Source organism: Gadus chalcogrammus, chromosome 9 (genome assembly GCF_026213295.1).
Source record: "Gadus chalcogrammus isolate NIFS_2021 chromosome 9, NIFS_Gcha_1.0, whole genome shotgun sequence".
NCBI classification, from domain to species: domain Eukaryota; kingdom Metazoa; phylum Chordata; class Actinopteri; order Gadiformes; family Gadidae; genus Gadus; species Gadus chalcogrammus.
Window position 1 is genome coordinate 15519185 of NC_079420.1, and position 12270 is coordinate 15531454.

The 12270-nt window shown below is 47.5% G+C and overlaps 1 protein-coding gene across 1 annotated transcript in view; it reads right to left on the minus strand.

Annotated features, from left to right (window-relative positions):
* The window catches only part of necab2 (N-terminal EF-hand calcium binding protein 2), a 61551-nt gene that overhangs the window by 43324 nt on the left and 5957 nt on the right, over nt 1-12270 (minus strand). The gene's annotated exons all lie outside the window — the stretch shown is intronic.

The window sequence follows — 12270 nt, forward strand, 5'->3', positions numbered from 1 at the left end:
GCGCCCTATTGGTGGGCGGGTTTACAGTGTAAGGAACCATATTCTAGAAGGTGATTGGCTTTCGGCAACGCGACTGTGATACACAGCTCATCTCCTGTCTGGCATTTCAACTGAAGCCTAGCTTTACATTGTGGAACCTGACGCAAGATGAACAGCTCCTCTTCTCTTCTATGCCATCATTCCTCATGCCTCCGTTATCTCTCCCTCCTCCTTATCCCCCCCCACCTTAACCTAACCTCTACTTAGAACTCTGAAAATGATTGGTGCCCATGACCTTGCTGGTCTTCCCCCCTAATGTCTGGAAGAGGTCTTTGTATGGTACAAACCCCTCTCTCCCATTTGTTTATTCTGCCCTTGTTGGACCATAGTGTTCAAAAATCTCTCTCTCTCTCTCTCTCTCTCTCTCTCTCTCTCTCTCTCTCTCTCTCTCTCTCTCTCTCTCTCTCTCTCTCTCTCTCTCTCTCTCTCTCTCTCTCTCTCTCTCTCTCTCTCTCTCTCTCTCTCTCTCTCTCTCTCTCTCTCTCTCTCTCTCTCTCTCTCTCTCTCTCTCTCTCTCTCTCTCTCTCTCTCCATACAGCGGCATTAGAGTGGGAGCAGAGGAGTTTAATTCAGCACTGACCCACTTAACTGAACATTCTGTGCGATCACAACTGGAAAAAACCTTCCCTCCTACCAAGATACCCGGAGCCCGGGCACCCAGACAGTAGGAACTCAAAGCATGGTGACTGTTGCCATGACAACCCAGCATCCCTCCCCGTAGTCCCACGACTAATGATAAACAATAGAGAGCGATGGAGATAGAGGGTGAGAAGAGAATCAGCAGGGCACTGGGTCCCTGCGTGCGAAATGTGTGCGTGAGTGTGGATGGATCCCTCACACATATACATGAACCTAATGCCTTGTTTAGAGAGAGCATCATTGGTGACATGAAATCCATCTAAGTCACCCATATTTATGTAATATATGCCTATGTTGTGTACATCTATATTATCTATATCTAGGTTAACTATGTCCATCTACGTCTATGTTGTGTATGTCTATATAATCTGTATCTAGGTTATCTTTATCCATGTTATCTACGTCTATGTTGTGTATGTCTATATAATCTGTATCTAGGTTATCTGTATCAATGTTATCTACGTCTATGTTGTGTATGTCTATATAATCTGTATCTGGGTTATCTTTATCCATGTTATCTACGTCTATGTTGTGTATGTCTACATAATCTGTATCTAGGTTATCTTTATCCATGTTATCTACGTCTATGTTGTGTATGTCTACATAATCTGTATCTAGGTTATCTTTATCCATGTTATCTACGTCTATGTTGTGTATGTCTATATAATCTATATCTAGGTTATCTTTATCCATGTTATCTACGTCTATGTTGTGTATGTCTATAAAATCTGTATCTAGGTTATCTATAACATCTACGTCTATGTCCGTGATCCTCCCTGGGACCGGCGTGGACAGAGACACGTGTACTCCAGGGTTCTCGCCGTGCGGCCTTGTTGCTCTGCTCCGACGGTAAACATACACATCTATAAAGCACCTGGACTATGTATGTAGAGAGTGTGTGAGGGGGGCCATTCTTAATGGATATCCTGTATGGTGGTGGGCACTGTCCAACGCTGGTGGTTATAATGCAGGTTTGTAACCCCTTGCAACACCTTGCTTTACACAAAGGATGTCACACACACACACGCATGCACACGCACACACACACACACACACACACACACACACACACACACACACACACACACACACGTGTGTATACATCTGGCTACACCCTACTGCCCCTGTCCTAGTAATTGTGAGTGCTGGAATAACAGACTTCATGATCACAAGGCAACCCTATTCATTTTCGTTTTCTTATGGCTACTAGGGCAACAGCGAATCAAGCTAAGCTAGTCATTTACCAATGCTGAATTACTGTGTTTTCTGATTATTAAAAATGGTATGAGGCCAGCACACCCCCGGAAGACTCTTCTGGATGTCCATGACATTCAATTTAGTTGGCATCGGTTGCCATGGCGTTTTGAACAAGGCTGGGTACCTGGTTGTTAAGGTTGGGCTCATTAAAAATGTCTTGACAGATGGAACAGAAATGTTCTTGGTAGAGGAGGAATATGGCAGATGCTCCGACCAAGAGCAGGTAAAGTAGCATGAAAACACAACTCAACAGGTTGACTTATATTACCACTTATAAAATGATATAATTGTAGAATTATTACGGTTAATTGGTATTTTGTAATGAACCTTACCTCCGCCCTCCAAACTGAACCTCTTCCCTGGTGCTTATGTCCATAAAGCTTCCAAGAGCCATTTTCCAGTCTGATGCTGTATGGTTCTTTGCTTTTCTCCTCTCCATCCCTCACCTCCCATTCTCCCAGCCCTTCCATTTTGACTAAATACGTGTCAACTTCTCCCAGTTTCTGCTCCCTCCTGGCTTTGTTCTTTAATTTCTTCACTTCTTCCACCCACCACTTCCTCCCCGTGCCAGAACTAATGAAACTCCTCACTCCTTTATTTCCACTGAGCATTCAATCGTTACAATTAATTATACTTACTATCCTGTGCTCTCTCTCTCTCTCTCTCTCTCTCTCTCTCTCTCTCTCTCTCTCTCTCTCTCTCTCTCTCTCTCTCTCTCTCTCTCTCTCTCTCTCTCTCTCTCTCTCTCTCTCTCTCTCTCTCTCTCTCTCTCTCTCTCTCTCTCTCTCTCTCTCTCTCTCTCTCTCTCTCTCTCTCTCTCAACACAGTAGAACACTGAGGAAATAAAGGAAGGGAGGAATAAAGAGCATAAAGAGAAGAGAAAGAGATAAATACTGCTGGGGGTCAGTGTGTCTTCATCTGTGAGTGCCTCATCAGGGAGAAGCTGAGGGGGTTGCATGGCACACACACACACACACACACACACACACACACACACACACACACACACACACACACACACACACACACACACACACACACACACACACACACACACACACACACACACACACACACACACACATACCAACAAACACACCCACACACACACACACACACACACACACACACACACACACACACACACACACACACACACACACACACACACACACACACACACACACACACACACACACACACACACACACACACACACACACACTCGGTGTGGGAGGGAAGCTGTAGCTTAAAAGCTTCAAAGCTGCAAAGCTTCAAAACGGTGGAATGACAGTTTTCAGGATAAGGTTAACATAATAATGGACTGTCAGTGGATCTCCCTCGAGCGGATTCTGTTCATATCAGAGAGGGGAAGCCGTGCCATGGCCCTGCAGGGTACAGCCCCACTAACAGGCTAGCTCCTCAGGACTGCCTGTGGATATGTGCTCATCCCAGCATCCTGATCATCATCAACACCACCAAGGACCACCGCTCCTTTACAGTATTATGCAAACTATGGTGCCCTACGGCGGGATGCGATATGTGATAAATACAGGTACACAACAGCAGTGTGTGTGTGTGTGTGTGTGGGTGTGTGTGTGTGTGTGTGTGTGTGTGTGTGTGTGTGTGTGTTTGTAACACACAGCTGCGATATAGTATCGCAGATACTATATTGTACACTATACCCAGGAATAACCCCAGAACAACAACATATCTAATATCAACATTGCGGTATTATGTAAGCAAAAATTATTATTTTGTGTCCATTTCGTTTGATAGTTTACTACAGTGTATTAAGCCCTCATGTTCTGCGAGATGGACAAAGTGAAGAAGAGAATAGAATATGGTTCATACAGCATAGTAACCAGGTTACAACTGTGATAGATGAAATGGGCCAGCCACCACCTAATTCCAATACTAAGGTGCGCAAAAGATACACTTCTCTTCATTCATTACATTTAATGAAGCAGGGAATAGGTACTGATTTAACTCATGGGTCCACCCACTTCCACAAGGGGAAGTGAATTAAGAAATGAATGGCTTTTAAGTTAGTGCACAGCACGGTGCCAAAAAACAGATCACTTTACAGATTAGTTCTTTCTTCTTCGTCAACCATAGTTGGACTCTTCGGCAAAAGGAGAAACGTAACAATGTGCCTCCTGCAGCTCATTTTTCTATCATTATGTCATATACCTTATCTCCTTTTTCTGTTGAGAGAAACCAGAAGGGAAGTCAACTCCAGATGCAGCAAAAGAAACCATTCAGATCTCTCTTGTGTGCTGAATGATGAATCCCACCTGAGCACTAATTGGTGAGGCGTGGCGATTGGTTGCTTTGAGTAGGTAACGCCTGCTAAACACTTTAAGGGCAGGTCGGGTACCGTGTGCAAATATTCGGGCAGATGGCCAAGAGTCGGAGGGACGGCGCTAAGAGAAGTCTGTAAGAAGAAGAAGAAGCCCAGCAGCCATGACCTCGAGGGACCGTTCAATAAACCATAACCGTAACCGTCAACTGTTGCCCAGAGCAGCAGCACTGGGCACAGGACAATCATACCCAGCGAGGGCAAAACACCTGTGATGCTGTAAATGCCATGAGCAGAGGGACGTATAGTTACAGAGAAGGAAGGAAAATTGGTTTAACATGAAAATTGAATCCAAAAAAGGCAAGACAAGCACTCCACCATGGAAGCCTAACTTAACCTAACCATCTCAGAGCAGCAGACCATGGAAGCATAACCTAGCCTAGCCTAACCTAGACCAACTTAACCTAGCCTAACCTAGCCCTCTCAGAGCAACATCCGTTGGAAGCCTAACCTAACCTAACCTTACCTAGCCTAACCTAAACTAGCCTATCCTAACCTAACCTAACCTAGCCTAACCTAACCTAGCCTCACCTAACCTAGCCTAGCCTAACCTAACCCTCTAAGAGCAGCAGTCGATGAAAGCCCGTTAGAATGCTGCAATATGGTGGGTTATCATCCAATATCATCCAAGGGTTTTCATGTTTTAATCGAGATCAATGCACCAATAGTGAATAATTATTAAAATTAAGAAAACATCTTTGAATCCAAGAAATCTGTGGGTACTACCAAAATAACAAATTGTGGATACATACAAAAGTAAGAGGAAATTAGTTTGAATTGCTTCTTGCATTAGGCCCACACATTTCTGTATTTGAATGAATTACAATTCATAATGTGTAAATTTAAGTGTGTGATTTCCTCAGCTGATTTAACTCCCAAAGCCGTTTCTGTTTTCTTCGTTTTGCACTCAACCCACACTGGCCTGCATGCAGAGAGTGCTGTGTTAATTACGCATTCTAAATGTCATGAGGTAAGACCCCCTGGAGATCTGACACACACACACACACACACACACACACACACACACACACACACGCACGCACGCACGCACACACACACACACACACACACACACACACACACACACACACACACACACACACACACACACACACACACACACACACACACACACACACACACACACACACACACACACGCACTAAAGCAAACAGACACACCTACACACCAACACGCACATACACACAGACACACACACACACACACACATGCACCAACTCCCAACTCCTGCACACACACACAGACAAACCGACACACTGACACACACACGCATGCACACACGCAAACAGACGCACCAACACACACCAACAAGCTCCAAGCTCCCTTATTAGCGTTCATTAGCGGTGAGTAGCGGTGGAACGAGGCGGCGCCACTCAGCCCTCATCTCGCTCCGCGGAGGCAGGAGAACAAACACCGCTACCCGGGGGGCAGCGAACCCCTCACCGATGGCTGCTTCCCCATGGCAACCGCCTCCGCCATCTGACAGTGTGTTTTGTCGCCGGCGGAGCCGACTGGAGCAGGTACACATTGCCGCCACGCTCCCGTAGCGTTCAACAGGGGAGGGAGGGGAGCTGTCATGGAGCCGCTGGAGGGGTAGATGTTGCTGTCACTGGTGACTAAATGTACTGTCGTCAACGTGTCTGCTTTTCGCTAGGCCCAGAGCTGGTCGTCTGGTAAGAGTCTGGACCACTAGCATGCATTTGAGTATCCCTCTGTAAGGCTTCAAGGAAATTACCTGTTAACTGGAACCTGGCAACAACCTCATTCACTCATAGACATGATGGGTTCAACCAATATAATACAACAACCACACACACACACACACACACACACACCTGCCGGGCGTTTGGCGGGTGTAATCTCTCTAGAACACAATCCACCTCTGATCTGATTACTGTTCATCTGCTTAGATGTCAGCAAGAAGGTCAATGACTGTGTCTGAGTGTGTGGGTGTGTGTGTGAACTCAAAGGTCAGTGAATTGATGACTAGCATACTTGTGGCCCTTCTGATTACAGGCTTGTGCTTCCAGCCTGACTCACTTCAACCTGGTATTTTCTCCGCCTTTTTTTTGGTATCAACCTTTTCCATTTCTTCTGACACAAACATGCCAATTACTCTCTCTCTCTCTCTCTCTCTCTCTCTCTCTCTCTCTCTCTCTCTCTCTCTCTCTCTCTCTCTCTCTCTCTCTCTCTCTCTCTCTCTCTCTCTCTCTCTCTCTCTCTCTCTCTCTCTCTCTCTCTCTCTCTCTCTCCTCTCTCTCTCTCTCTCTCTCTCTCTCTCTCTCTCTCTCTCTCCCTCCCTCTCCAGCACCCAGGGGCCAGTGGGGGAACGCACGGCGGACTGGGACCAGCACCCAGGGGCCAGTGGGGGAATGCACGGCGGACTGGGACCAGGGGGGAAGCACGGACTGGGACCAGGGGCCAGTGGGGGAAGAGAGAGGGGAAACCTGTGAACCTAAATGAAGGGGTGGTCAGGTTAGGAAGCATGGAAGAAACCTGCCAGTGAAACCAAGACACAAGGAAGGAGAGAGTGTGCACGAGGAGAGTTTCTGTGAGAGAGAGAAAGAGAAAATGATAGAGGGAGAGAAAGAGCAGGCACGATGGAGAGAGTGAGAGAGCGAGAGAGAGATGGCTGGTAATGGTCCGTCGTCCCAAAGGGGATGGAGGGCCGGTGGAGGAGGGTGACAGCTTGATGCGGGGCTGCCAGTGGCTCCTGCTGGGGTGCAGCTGAGATTGCAGCAGTGTGGAGTGGGGTGAAAGGTGGGCTGCACCGCCGTGGCGCCATTACAGCCTGCAAGGTGTCCTTCTGATACGCGCCGGGGACCAAGGGGGAGGAGGGGGGGGAGGGATGGAACGATGGGGGAGGAGAGGTCCATCAGGGGGGGAGATGGGGGGAGAGATGGGACAAAGGGGGAGGAGAGGTCCACAGGGGGGAGGAAGGGGGGAGGGATGGAACGCTGGGGGAGGAGAGGTCCACAGGGGGAGAGATGGGGGGAGAGATGGAATGATGGGGGAGGAGAGGTCCACAGGGGGAGGGAAGGGGGGAGAGATGGAATGATGGGGGAGGAGAGGTCCACAGGGGGGAGAGATGGGGGGAGGGATGGGGGGAGAGAGGGGGGGAGTGATGGGGAGGAGAGGTCCACCAGGGGGAGAGAGGGGGGAGGGATGGGGAGGAGAGGTCCACCAGGGGGAGATAGGGGGGAGGGAGGGGACAATGGGGGAGGAGAGGTCCAGCAGGGGGGAGGGTGGGGGGAGTGAGAGCTGATTGCTGGTGATTGGGCCGGGGAGAGATGGCTTCACTCTGAATGGTGGTGTTGTGTGAGAGAGAGCCGCCGTATCAAAGGAGAAACAAGGATGTTTGATTGGGAGGAGATGACGTCCTGTCCAAAATCAGTGGGTGTCATTCAGCTTTGTGGGGAAAAGACACAAACACTCCTCAATCGCACAACGTCCCAGAACGACCCGGTGGATGTGATTACAATCACCTGAAAGACTGTGAATCAGTATCCTACTCAAAACATTGGCAGTAACTAGCTATTGTCATATGAAGACGACCCATCTCCTCTTTCAGATCCAAAGAGCTGAATCTTAATTTCTGTATTCATAAGAATATGAGGTCGTTTCCGTTTTATTCAAGGAAGTTCTTAAGCCCCCCCAAACAGTCGATGAAAAGATACGAATTTCACAATTTCCAACCGCTGCCACCCTTCCATTCCTGGCATGCTTAACAAACGCTCCTCTTTTGAATCTCAAGGTGGTCATGTCTGGCTCTCAATGAAAGGATTGTAGGCCTCTAAGGTAGCAGGGACGGACGGCAGGGTGGAAGGGGACAGGGGAGGGGAATGTCTTCAAAAGGGCCGACCTGACTCCCAGTCTTTGATCCAATTCCACGGGAACGTGGTGCTGAATAAAGCCTCCCACAGGCTCCTCCTCTCCCTCTAAGGGGCCCCGATAGACGCTTCTTATTCTCTTCGCCTTCCTTCTCCTCTATTCTCCTCCCTTCTCGTATCCCCGGCACCGCTGAGAGAGCGGTGGCTATAGGCTTCGGTATCTGACCGTGGTGTTGTCCTCTAACACACAACACCTTCCCCTGAGGCCAGGGCCCTTAGCCAGGCCCTTGGAGGAGGAGCCTGTTGTGGGGGACAGACAGTGGACATCCAATTGGGCTGTAATGAGGCTGGGATGAACGCTGGCCTGCAGACACACAATTAAAAACCTATTGGCATGTGGCAACGGGCCCACACACACACACACACACACACACACACACACACACACACACACACACACACACACACTCACACTCACACTCACACTCACACTCACACTCACACACACACACACACACACACACACACACACACACACACACTTAATGTTTTAATCATCCCAAGCTATAACTCAGAGTGTAAACTGCTCTGTAAAAAGTCCATGATTGTATCCAACAATGTGTGGTATCGATCAATAATGTCCGGCATTGACATTAGACTGTGAATTCAGCCTCTGAATCCAGCAGTTAACAGTGAGTGGGCAACTCCACATAAGACACATTAAATTGTTATTCAACAATGCAATTGTTAAGTTTAGCCGCTGTCTTTGATATCTGTATGGGATCTTCTTTAGGAATGTGGAGAGGCAGCAGATATAGGTTAACATAAATGGAGGGAAGACACTTATGTAACCAAAGCACAGAAGTCCCAAATCCTAGGTGACTTGTTTCCTTGCTCTCCTCTCAGGGACACCAGAACACAAACCTTGCTGTCATCTTTGGGACACATTGTGCTTTTTGGCTGTTAACTTCATCCTACTAGTCTTCTCCTTCTTCACACTCTGCTGCTTTCACGTGTGCCTGTTACAGTCAAACCATGGCCTCTCTCTCTCTCTCTCTCTCTCTCTCTCTCTCTCTCTCTCTCTCTCTCTCTCTCTCTCTCTCTCTCTCTCTCTCTCTCTCTCTCTCTCTCTCTCTCTCTCTCTCTCTCTCTCCTCTCTCTCTCTCTCCTCTCTCTCTCTCTCTCTCTCTCTCTCTCTCTCTCTCTCTCTCTCTCTCTCTCTCTCTCTCTCTCTCTCTCTCTCTCTCTCTCTCTCTCTCTAGAGGGACCAACCAGAGCCTTGTTGATTACAGTGTGCAGACGATTAGATACCCATGACACTCTTTTCCCAGACGTCTTTCTGGAGCATTGTCACGCAGGCTTCTCTCTGCCTACAGATCATGGAGTTCTAATTACTGCTTGAGTTGCTCGGATGCTGAATTCAACCGAGAACAACCGAAATGTGGACACTGGTTAGCCACATACTTTCTAAACCGTTTAACAGCAACTTCACCCTGGACTCACTGAGTACGAACTGTTTCTATGTTTGACCTTCAAACTGACTGATAGGATGAATAGTTAGTGGAGGACATTTGGTCCTGTTCTCTTTTTGGAAAACTTATTTTTTCATCCATATAAGGGTCTTATCAAGAAGGCACCTTCTCCTTGTGGAAGAAAGTTCAGTTCATAACTTTGGGGAAAGGCTCAGAAGTCTGAAGACATCTTCCTCTATTAAGGGAACTGGTGAATGGAGAGCGAGGATAAGTGGACCATGGTCACTCTTTTAGATTCTCAAAGCCTGTGATTCAGCAGCTTTCATCTTCAGCTCACTGAATAAACCATGAGCTACATAGATCCGTCGTGATCCAGCTACGACTAATCTTTCATTTCGCTCTCCGTCTTGGTCTCAACCTGCTCTCCATCTATTTCTGTCTGCTCATCTTTTCTCATCTTCTCCGGGTTTCAGAGTGACCAAACTGGGATCACCATGATCACTGTGTCCACCTGGTTAATATCGTGCTGGGGATGTCTCTTTCCATTGTATTTATTCGTTTGATGTTGTGTTAAGGTTTTAGTGTGAGAGATGCATCTTAACCCTACTGTATGTAGTTGCATGTTTGGAGTCATTTACTTAATCTTAAATATAAATTAAGATTGATTTCAATTGTGAAATGTTTCTCTTTTCTTCTCTTTGTTTTTCTCTCTTGCTCATTGTTCAATCTTCTGTTGAACAAGGCAGGGAAAACGGCAAACCCTATTTCTGCAGCCAAGCAGTGTAGTCTGATCACGACGGCCGGTGGCCCCGCTTAGCCTACCGACCTCGCAAAGTCACGACACCGCATACAAATGGCTAAACGAGAGCCATCCCAATGTAGTTCACTCGGTCGCTGCATGGAATATGCACCTCACCACACACATGCTATTGCCTTCCAACCCCTCAGCTGCTGGCTTGCATCTCTTCTCATGGAAAATGCTTTGACTCATCAGGCATCAGAAAAGCGAAGGGGAGTCAACAGAGTAAACAGAGTCTTTGACTCAAAATCGGTCCTAATGGAATGGTTAGGGGAAGTTTCCCGCTCTTGTTACTACTTTGTACTCATTACTTCCTGCATCATATTGTAATCAGTTTTCAACACTTGCAGAATATGAAATCATTATATAGTAATGATAAGAATAAAATGCATATTCTATCTTTATTCTGTCAACCAATGAGAAAATAAGCGATTTTGATATTTTCCGCCAGCATCAGGAAATAAACATATCTCTAGGTTTGCTTTGGCAGTCTCAGCAGCAAACACCCACCCAGCCGTTGCTTATGTCATGAACACATCAAAACAACACAACATTAATTAAAACTGATCACCAACTGCCAGATTTATTTTCCCATTTTTCCATACGCGGGCTTCAATGCATCAGAAATGAAACAACTAACGATGCAGAAACGGACAAAAGGCGTAAACGGACCAACACCTCCCCAGCTGCGCCCCCTGCGGTGAGCCTCCTGGCAGCCCTTCCACTTCCTGTTAACTGTGAGGCAGCCAGTACTCCAGCAGTCCTAGTGCAGTGGATACACAAACCACCCCGCACTCCCATCTGCTCTCTGTCTCCGTCACACTCACAATGGAGATAATTAGCAGAAACACACACACACACACACACACACACACACACACACACACACACACACACACACACACACACACACACACACACACACACACACACACACACACACACACACACCGGCCACTGACTCTGAGAAGGGGAGAGGAAAGGAGGAGAGCAGAGATAAGGAGAGCAGAGGAGAACAGAGGAGAGATTAGATGAGAGTGAGGCTGGAGAGGAGAGAAATTGGAGATGAGATGAGCGCAGAGGTGGGAGGAGAGGGGATATGAGAGCAGGCGAGAGGGGAGAGGGAGGAGAGGAGCGGGGAGAGGGATGAGAGAAGAGGGGAGAGGGAGGAGAGAAGAGGGGAGGGGAGGGAGAGGGAAGGAGCAGAGTGGGGGAGAGGGAAGGAGTAGAGTGGGGGAGAGGGAAGGAGCAGAGTGGAGGAGAGGAGAGAGTGAAGGAGCAGAGTGGAGGAGAGGAGAGGGAGGAGGATCTTGTTTGAAGATCTAAGCCATGACAGCATAATTGACAGACAGAAAACATTTTTGTCCGAGTTTGAAAGTCCCTTTCATATCAGAACTGTTGTGTGGGTCAGGTGGTTTCCAGTCCCGATCCATCTCATGTAATAAGCACCTTCAGATCCCCGCTCCCAGGACCATGATCGGTTGAAACGAATTGTAGGCAAAAGAAAGTGAAAGGCCCCATTCAATAAGGCTCGAGCTGGTCTGCCATCGGACTTTAGATGTTAATCTGAAGTCTGATTTATACTATATTTAACCAAAATGATGGGAAAATGTGGTCCTGGTTGAAAAATCCAGAATTATCCTCTGAAGATGGGATGGTGCAGTATAATTGAATGATGCTGTTGGACAGGCTGACTGCCCCAACAGATAATTTCCTTTAATGCTGTGATGCACGCACACACACACACACACACACACACACACACACACACACACACACACACACACACACACACACACACACACACACACACACACACACACACACACACACACACACACACACACACAC